Source organism: Amblyraja radiata, chromosome 2 (genome assembly GCF_010909765.2).
Source record: "Amblyraja radiata isolate CabotCenter1 chromosome 2, sAmbRad1.1.pri, whole genome shotgun sequence".
Lineage (NCBI taxonomy): Eukaryota > Metazoa > Chordata > Chondrichthyes > Rajiformes > Rajidae > Amblyraja > Amblyraja radiata.
Window position 1 is genome coordinate 115,041,112 of NC_045957.1, and position 10,617 is coordinate 115,051,728.

Genomic DNA, 10,617 nt, shown 5'->3' on the forward strand with positions numbered 1-10,617 from the left:
TTACACTTTAGATTTTAGTGATACAGCACAGAAACATGTCTTAACGTCATTCGGTCGTAAGTGATTGGAGCAGAATTTGGCCATTTGGCCCATCGAGTCTACTCCGCCATTCAATTATGGCTGATCTATCTCTCCCTCCTAACCACATTCTCCTGCCTTCTCCCCATAACCTCTGACACCCGTACTAATCAAGAATCTATCTCTCACTGCCTTAAATATATCCACTGTCTTGGCCTCCACAGCCTTCCGTGGCAAAGAATTCCACAGATTCACCACCCTCTGACTAAACAAATTCTCCCTCATCTCCTTTCTAAAAGAACGTCCTTTAATTCTGAGGCTATGGCCTCTGGTCCTGGACTCCCCCGCTAGTGGAAACATCCTCTCCACATCCACTCTATCCAAGCCTTTCATTAGTTGCCACTCCGACCTTGGAAATAATGTCCTCCCTGACAGGGAGAGCAGTGAAGCAGACTTGACCACCTGAACCTTTTACAGAGGTCACTCCATTATCAATCTCACTGACAGCGAAACGCAATGGAAATTGGACAGGACGAGAAACACCCTTCAGCAACCAGAACACAAAGTGCTGGGGCACTCAACGGCTCAGGCAGCATCGGTGGAGGGCAATGGACCGACGACGTTTCGGGTCGGGACCCTTCATCATTCTGCCACACTGGTCCTCAGCCTTCGATGCTGAACAGCGCATCCCTGATGCATAGTCGAGAAAAAGCAGTCGTTAGCGCCATCTGGTGGAGTATTCATACAGACTCTGCCAGGATAACTGTTCAAACGCTTCTTAAATTAAGTTCAGAAGTTTAGGAGCAGACTTAAGCCATTTGGCCCATCAATTCTACTCTGCCATTCAATCATGGCTGATCTATCTCTCCCTCTTAACCCCATTCTCCTGTCTTCTCCTCCGTACTACAGAGCGGCACGGTGGTGCAGCACTGGTGTTGCTGCCTTATAGCGCCAGAGACCCGGGTTCGATCCTGACTACGGGCACTGTCAAGACGGAGTTTGTACGTTCTCCCCGTGCTCTGCGTGGGTTTTCTCCGGGTGCTCCGGTTTCCTCCCACACTCCAAAGACGTAAAGGCTTATAGGTTAATCGGCCTCGGTAAAGTGGCACAATGGGCTAAGTGTTCGGCTGGCAACCGGAAGGTGGCCGGTTCGAATCCCGCTTGGAGTGCATACTGTCGTTGTGTCCTTGGGCAAGACACTTCACCCATCTTTGCCTGTGTGTGAATGTGTGTGAATGTGTGTGAGTGATTGGTGGTGGTCGGAGGGGCCGTAGGCGCAGAATGGCAGCCACGCTTCCGTCAGTCTGCCCCAGGGCAGCTGTGGCTACAGAAGTAGCTTACCACCACCGAGTGTGACTGAGGAGTGAATGAATAATGCGATGTAAAGCGCCTTGAGTATTAGAAAGGCGCTATATAAATCCCATCCATTATTAGTGTGTGTAGGATAGTGTTAGTGTGTGGGCAGATGTACAGTTTAACTTAGTATCATGTTCGGCACAAGCGTCATGGGCTGAGGAGCCATTTCTCGTGCTGTACTCTATCCTTTTTTTTAAATTTACTTTGATTACTACTTTAGTTGTATCCTACACACTCGGGTCAATTTACAGAAGCCAATTAACCTCATTGGGATGTGGGGGGAAACCGGAGCATGCGGAGGAAACCCACACGGTCGCAGGGAGAATGTGCAAACTCCACGCAGGCAGCACCCAAGGTCAGGATGGAACCTGGGTCTCTGGCGCTGTGAGGCTGCAGCTCCACCACTGTGCCACTGTGTCGCCTATTCTACATTCCACATTCCATGTTCTCCCTACTCGGGAACTTGGCTACGCATGTATTTACCTGAAACTAATTGAGCTCTCAGATGCAAAACATAATGGAGCCACTGGCACCCTTACTAATACCATTGACTTGGTTCAAAGGAACTAGTTTACATAACTGAACTTGTATCTGTGTATGAAAATGAGTTCATTGTTGTGCTGGCTGCAACTTATAATGCTGGGTTGTTCATAATTTTCCACGTTAGAGAGGATTTGAATGTTTTTGTAAATGCTTGGACATTTGACATTTTCAGCATGCCAGGTGCTATGTTGTTGACTGACCTCATTTACCCTCACATGCCACCGCACTGTTAAACTTTAGTTTAGAGATACAGCGCGGAAACAGGCCCGTTGGCCCACCGGGTCCGCGCCATTATCCCCGCACTAGTCCTACACACATTAGGGACGATTTACATTTATACCAAGCCAATTAGCCTCCAAAATTGGATTCTTTTTGGAGTTTGCGAGGAAACCGGAGCACCCGGCGAAAACCCACGCGGGTCACGGGGAGAACATACAAACTCCGTACAGACGGCTCCCGTAGTCAGAATTGAACCCGGGTCTCTGGCGCTGTAAGGCACTAACTCTACTGCTGCGCCACCGTGCTAATCGTGGAACTAAAGAGCTGCGATAAAGAAGGCATGTAAATTGAGTATAGAGCTTGGGAGGCCTTGTTACAGTTGTATAAGATGTTTGCAAGGATACATTAGAGTAACGTGTACTGTTCTGGTCAACATGTTACAGGAAAGATGTTGCCAAGCTTGAAAGGGTTCCGAGAAGATTTACCAGGATGTTGAAAGGACTCGAGGGCCTGAGCTATAGACACAAAGTGCTGGAGTAACTCAGCGGGTCAGGCAGCATTGCTGGAGAACATGGATAGGTGACATTTCAGGTTGAGAACCTTTTGCGGGCTGAAGTCTTATAAGGTCACCAGGAGCAGAATTAGGTCATTCGGCCCAATCAAGCCCACCCTACCATTCAATCATGGCCGATCTATCTTTCCGTCTCAACCCCATTCTCCTGCCTTCTCCCCATAACCCCTGAGAGCCATACTAATCTGTGGCAAAGAATTCCACAAATTCACCACTGTTGCCATTTAATCATCGTCCTCACCATTGTCTTCCTCCTCCTCCTCTTCATCATCATCTTCTTCTTTTTAGTTTAGCTTAGTTTAGAGATACAGCGCGGAAACATGCCCGTCAGCCCACAGGGTCCGCGCCGACCAGCGTTCCCCACACATTAACAATATCCTAGACACACTAGGGACAATTTTCACATTTATATCAAACCAATTAACCTACAAATCTGTACGTCTTTGGAGCGTGATAGGAAACAGAAGATCTCGGAGAAAACCCACGTAGGTCACGGGGTAAACTTACAAACTCCGTACAGATAGCAACCGTAGTCGGGATCGAACCTGGGTCTCCAGCCCTGCAAGCGCTGTAAGGCAGCAACTGTACTGCTGTGCCACAGTGCCACCCATCAACCAAACGTCAACACAAAGGATTTGCCGGCTCTGGAGAGGGTCCAGAGGAGGTTTACAAGAATGATCCCAGGTATGAGTTGGGTTAACATATGATGAGCATTTGACGGCACTGGGCCTGTACTCGCTGGAGTTTAGAAGGATGAGGTGGGACCACATTGAAACTTACCGAATAATGAAAGGCTTGGATAGATTGGATGTGGAGAGGATGTTTCCACTAGTGGGACTCTAGGACTAAAGGTCGTAGCCTCGGAATTAAAGGATGTTCCTTTTGGGAAGGAGATGAGGAGGAATTTCTTTAATCAGAGGGTGGTGAATCTGTGGAATTATTTGTTACAAAAGGCTGTGGAGGCCAAGTCAATGGATATACAGTATTTAAGGTAGAGATACATAGATATTTGATTAGTACGGGTGTCAGGGGTTACGGGGAGAAGGCAGGAGAATGGGATTAGGAGCGAGAGATAGATCAGCCATGAATGAATGGCGCAGTAGACTAGATGGGCCGAATGGCCTAATTCTGCTCCTATCACTCATGACCTTATGATCTTATAACTGCCCTGGCACATAATAAAATCTGCATGTTCAAAAACAGCCATAAAGAAGTCCCAGTGATTTGAAGCAGATTAAAGTGTGTGCGGGGAGAGTGACCTTAGAAAATTACAGGATGAATATGTACCATCATTACACAGCACACACAGCTCTCGGTCAAGGGCAACAGTACAACCAGTGGCTCTGCTACTGCGGGGGTGGGTTAATTCTCTCGTCTTCTCCTTCAAGAACCTTGCTTCAACAATAACCGCTCTGTCCCGACGCACATTCCACCACAAGCACAAGCTTTGTCCCCCAACGTAAGAGTCAGTGCACTGGCACGTACATGGGACCTTTCCTCTTTGTTCAAGACTTCAACAAATCTTGCCTTTTCATAGCGGGTCTGACTCATCATCCCTCCAACCCTCCGTGATGACTCCATTCTGCAGGACACCTGGCACAGGAATGCAAACAGCAGCTCCCAAATGCAAAATTTTGTAGTGCAAGTTTTCTTACTTTACCTCTTTCTCCCTCCCCCGCCCCCCCCCCCCCCCTCTCTCTCCCTTCCCCCTCCACTCGTGGAAGCACGTAGAATGTACGTAGCGGGTACATCGGAGTTCGGGGACATCTCTTAGCGGCTTGTAACGCTAAAGGCAGGTACTCGAGAAATGCGGTAAGCTCGGGAAGACTCGTGAAGATTTTTCAACATGTTGAAAATTGTCCACGAGAGCCCCGAGTACCTACGAGCGGCCATTACCGTAATTCTCCGAGTTCGAATCAGAGGAAACTCGGGAGATTTACATTTATTCCCGCACTAGTCCAACACATTTGACATTTTCAGCATGCCAGGTGCTATGTTGTTGACTAACCTCATTTACCATCACATGCCACCGCACTGTTAAACTTTAGTTTAGTTTAGAGATACAGCGCGGAAACAGGCCCGTTGGTCCACCGGGTCCGCACCATTATCCCCGCACTAGTCCTACACACATTAGGGACGATTTACATTTATACCAAGCCAATTAGCCTCCAAAACTGGATTCTTTTTGGAGTTTGCGAGGAAACCGGAGCACCCGGCGAAAACCCACGCGGGTCACGGGGAGAACATACAAACTTCGTACAGACGGCTCCCGTAGTCAGGATCAAACCCGGGTCTCTGGTGCTGCATTCGCTGTAAGGCAGCAACTCTACCACTGCTCCACCGTGACCCCACTGTATATCCTAACCCCATTCTCCTGCCTTCTCCCCATAACCTGTGACACCTGTACTAATCAAGAATCTATCTATCTCTACCTTAACAATGTCTGTTTGCTGTACTACCTCCACAGCCATCTGTGGCAAAGAATTCCACAGATTCACCACCCTCTGACTAAATAAATGTCTCCTCCTCTCCTTCCTAAAAGAACGTCCTTTAATTCTGAGGCTATGGCCTCTTGTCCTAGACTCTCCCACGAGTGGAAACATCCTCTCCACATCCACTCTATCCAAGCCTTTCACCATTCTGTGAAGGGAATAAGTGAGAGGGGGAATGTGTGAGGCAAGTTTTTACACAGAGGGTGGTGGGCGCATGGAACGCATTGCCAGGGGTGGTGGTGGACACAGATACAATAGTGGCAATTAAGAGGCTTTTGGATAGGCACATGGAAATGCAGGGAATAGAGGGATATGGATCACGTGCAGACAGATAAGATCAGTTTAACTTGGCATCATGTTCGGCACAAACATAGTGGGCCGAAGGGCCCGTTGCTGTACTACCGATCTATGTTCTTTGCTCTATATGTTCTATGGAGAACCTGAAGATGTGATTGGTGTTTAAGCCCAGTGTATGGATTCTGCTGGTCTTTCTCCGATAGCTTATGGGTGGCACAAGTGCCTGGTGGGTCAGAGATTCTGCTGTTGCTGGGAAAAGTGCCGGTGCCAGCAAGTCTGAAGCCTGTCTGATGAATGCCTGTTCTCACCCTCGAAGGCAAGAACAAGGATCCATCAGCTTAAGTGCCTCCCTGTCTCACCAGCACAAAGAGAGAGTGATTCATATCTGTGTCATTAAGGGGTGCCAGAAGATTCCTCTCATGTAACTCCTCTCGTTAATTGCGTTGCTAGTCGATACGTTTCCATGGCCGAGGCTTCAGCAAAGATCTCGATCCTTTCTCAGAGGATCCAAAAGAAAAAAATCTCGGCTTGTTCTTTAAGCAGCTGTGCTTTTGTGATGATATTGGAAGTTTTAAACAAAAGAAATCGCAGTACCCAAAACTTTAGTTTAATTTAGTTTAGAGATACAGCACGGAAACAGGCCCTTCGGCCCACCGAGACCGCACCTAACAACGATCCCCGCTCATTAACACTATCCTACACACACTAGGGGCAATTTTTACATTTATACCAAGGCAATTAACCTACAAACATGAGATAGACAATAGACAATAGGTGCAATAGGCCATTTGGCCCTTCGAGCCAGCAGCGCCATTCACTGTAATTCACATGGCTGATCATCCATAATCAGTACCCCATTCCTGCTTTCTCCCCATATTCCTGACCCCACTATCATTTAGAGCTCTATCTAACTCTCTCTTGAAAGCTACACAATGCTGGAGTAACTCAGCGGGACAGGCTGCATCCCTAGAGAGAAGGAATGGGTGACGTTTCAGAAGGATCTGAAGAAGGGTCTCGACCTGAATCGTCACCCATTCCTTCTCTCCAGAGATGCTGCCTGTCCCACTGAGTTAATCCTGCATTTTTTTTGTTGTCAATCTTCGGTTTAAACCATCATCTGCAGTTACTAACCTACAACCCTGTACGTCTTTGGAGTGTGGGAGGAAACCAAAGTTCTCGGAGAAAACCCACGCAGGCCACGGGAGAACGTACAAACTCTGTACAGACAGCACCTGTAGCCAGGATTGAACCTGGGTCTCTGGCGCTGTAAGGCAGCAACTCTACCGCTGCGCCACTGTGCCACAATATCTTCTGCTCGTTACTGTTTCCCAACCAGCGGGGTTTTTAGTCCGTTAGTGATCCCACTGATCTGTGAACATTGCCAGCACACGTGGTATTGATAACTAATTCTGGGACCAACCAATGTCTTAATTGTTTTAGATTTTAGTTTTAGTTTAGTTTTAAAGATACAGAGTGGAATCAGGCCCTTCGGCCCGCCGAGTCCGCACCTACCAACGATCACCCGCACACAAGTTCCATTATATCCCAGTCTCATGTCCTACGCCCTGGGGGCAATTTTACAGAGGGCCAAGTGACCTGCAAACCAACATGTCTTTGGGGCGTGGGAAGAAACCGGAGCCCCCGGAGGAAACCCACACGGTCACAGGGAGAACGTGCAAACTCCACACAGACAGCACCCGAGGTCAGGATCAAACTCAGGTGTCTGGTGTCAGGGCTTATGGAGAGACGGCAGGAGAATGGGGTGATAGATCATCCATGATTGAATGGCTTGATGGGCCGAATGGCCTAATTGTACTCCTATCACTTATGACCTTATGAGGCAGCAGCTCAACCCGCTGTACTGCTGTGTCACTCTATTGTCTGAACTGTTCTCTGTATGTAGGCACCCACATGCAAGGACAATGGAGGAAATGGCCTCATTTCCAACTACAGTGTCAACAATCCATTGCTCTTAGGGTTACAGATATTAGGCTTGGGTCATGGCTGAACCCTGCATGGAGTAAGAAGCAAAGGAGGCAGCATTTCATGGCATGGTTGAGTTTGGTTTTTAGATAAGGTTTAATGTCACGTGCACAGTGGAAACCTTTTGTTGCCTGCTAACCAGTCAGCTAAAAGACTACACATGAATAGATTTCGCAGTCTGAAGAAGGGTCCTGGCCCGAAACGTCACCCATTCCTTCTCTCCAGAGATGCTGCCTGTCCCGCTGAGTTACTCCAGCATTTTGTGTCTATCATTACATCATAAGTGATAGGAGCAGAATTAGGCCATTCAGCCCATCAATTCTACTCCACCATTCAATCATGGTGAATCTGTCGCTCTCTCCAAACCCCATTCTCCTGCCTTCTCCCCATAACCCCTGCCACCCGTACTAATCAAGAATCTATCCATCTCCGCATTAAAAATATCCACTGACTTGGTCTCCACAGCCTTCTGTGGCAATTAATTCCACAGATTCACCACCCTCCGACTAAAGAAATTCCTCCTCCTCTCCTTCCTAAAAGAATATCCTTTCATTCTGAGGCTATGACCTCTAGCCCTAGACTCTCCCACTAGTGGAAACATCCTCTCCACATCCTCTCCATGTCTATCTTCGACTATACCTGATTACTGGGCCTACCGGGCGGGTCCTACTCTGAGGTGGGTCCACAGCGGGGGAGTCGGGCCTACTTGCGGGAGTGTCCCGGCCCGCTGATATCGATAAGAACAAAAGTTAAATGTTTGTAGTGTAATAGTAAACTTCACCGAGACAGTACACAAAGAGTCGCCACGTTTCTGGAGCCAACAGAGTCTCAATGTTTTTAAGAATGCAGTCTTACTTTGGCCTTAAAGGCCCGTTGTCATGGCGGTACCAATCCTCTAGGTGGCACAGCGGTAGAGTTGCTGCATTACAGCGCTTGCAGCGCCGGAGACCCAGGTTCGATCCTGAATGCGGGCGCTGCCTGTACGGATTTTGTACGTTCTCCCCGTGACCGCGTGGGTTTTCTCCGAGATCTTCTGTTTCCTCCCACACTCCAAGGATGTACAGGTTTGTAGGTTATTTGGCTTGGTATAAATGTAAATTGTCCCTTGTGTGTGTAGGATAGTGTTAATGTGCAGGGATTTGGTGGGCCGAAGGGCCTGTTTCCGCATTGTATCTCTAAACTAAACTAAACTAAACTCATGCTAGTATCCTGCACTGAGACTGGGAGCTGTGCTGAACTACTATCTACATCATTGGTGAACCTCAGACTATCCTTGATCGGACTTTGCTGGCTTTACCTTGCACTAAACATTCTTCCCTTATCATGTATCTGTACACTGTGAATGGCTCGATTGTAATCATGTATTGTATTTCTGCTGACTGGTTAGCACACAACAAAAGCTTTTCACTGTCACGTGACAATAAACTAAACTGAAATTGAAACAATCCTACTGTGTGTAGGATAGTATGCGGGGATCGCTGGTTGACGAGGACTCGTGGGCCAAAGGGCCTGTTTCCCACGCTGTATCTCTAAAGTAAACTGAGCTAAACCCGTGCAGGTGTCCTGCAAGTTGTGGAGACTGGAGCGGGATGTTGGCAGAGTAATGGGTTGCCGCTCACAGGTGCCCCCGTGGGATGCCTTCCTCCACTCTTCAACCTCCCTGCAGTTGGCACTGCGCCAGGTTCTCCACAGGGGGGATGACTTGCAGCTGTGCCAGTCTCTAGGGGCAATGCCATCATTACAACTGCCAGGCGGTGGAGAATGGGGCAGCACGGTGGCACAGCGGTAGAATTGATGCCTTCCAGCGCCAGAGATCCTGGTTCGATCCTGACGACGGACATGTAGCTGGGACATGTTGGCTGGTGTGGGCAAGTTGGGCCGATGGGCCTGTTTCCATACTCTATCACTCCATGACTGTGCCACTGAAGTGCCCTTGTTAAACTTCTTTTCATTTCCATTCAAACAGGCAAGAACGGAGTGGTGGACTGCAGTTCACAAGCTTCTCAGAGCTCTTTGTGCCCCGTTAATAGTCCTTTCATTGCAACACACACTGCGGTCATCTTATTGACCACTTTCTAAGTTTAGTTTTTTTTAGTTTAGTTTAAAGATATATTGGGGACTAAGAAGGTGCCGACAAGCGATCCTCGTACACTAACACTATCCTAACATTAGGGACAATTTACAATTTTACTGAAGCCAATTAACCTACAACCGTACGTCTTAAGGGCCTGTCCCACATGGACGACATAATCCACAGGTTTAGAAGACTTTAGACGAGTTGAAAGAAATGTCAAGGTCGTGTTGACTCGCCGAAGTAAAATACCTCCTACGACCTCCTACGACTATGTCTACGACCTCCTACAACTATGTCTACGACCTACTACGACTATGTTTACGACCTCCAACGACCCCCCTCGACCTCAGTCTTCCACACCTACGACCAACTACGACTAGCTACGTGGAAAATGATCACATGATAAAATGATGTAATGTTTCCATTTTTTTCTCTGGCCATTTAACGACCTACGACTACCCACGACTATCTACGACTACCTACGACTACCATCACAGCCTACTACGACCTACCTACGACCTACCTACGAGTAAAAAGTATCAATTTTTTCCATGCTGACCTTTTTTTTACTCGTTAACATTTTTTATCAGGCTGGAAAAAACGCAGCGACCTACTTGAGGCCACGAGTACGCGGAGACCACTTACGACCATGAGGAAGAGTTACGAAGACCTCCTACGACCCCGTGGCGACCATGCTGCGAGTATGAGTCAAGGGCAAACTCGGCAGAGGTCGCCAATTAGGTCGTGAAAGTGGGACAGGGGCTTTAGGAGTATGGGAGGAAACCGGAGCTCCCGGAGAAAACTCATGGGGAGAATGTTCAAACTCCATACAGACAGCACCTGTAGACGGGACCGAAACCGGGTCTCTGGCGGTGTAAGACAGCAACTTTACCGCTGCATCACCGTGCTGCCTAAGAGCATCAGGTGATGTGATCTGCATTCTGTTCGGCAGTCCATTCAAGATGGCGGCGCTGCCTTAGCAGCTGCGGCTCGCCTATAGTCCGTTTATTTTTTCTTTTCTTGTTTGTTCTTTTGTCCTGATTTAGTTAATTTTTGGTTTTATT

General features: G+C 48.1%; 1 long non-coding RNA gene across 1 annotated transcript; it reads right to left on the reverse strand.

Moving 5' to 3' along the window:
- Positions 1-1,531: 1,531 nt before the first annotated feature.
- LOC116984612 lies at positions 1,532-7,175 on the reverse strand. The gene is made up of 3 exons (XR_004415083.1): positions 7,093-7,175; positions 1,624-1,637; positions 1,532-1,542 (listed from the first exon to the last, which is right to left on the reverse strand). It is a non-coding gene; the product is annotated as an uncharacterized LOC116984612 (long non-coding RNA).
- Positions 7,176-10,617: the final 3,442 nt, after the last annotated feature.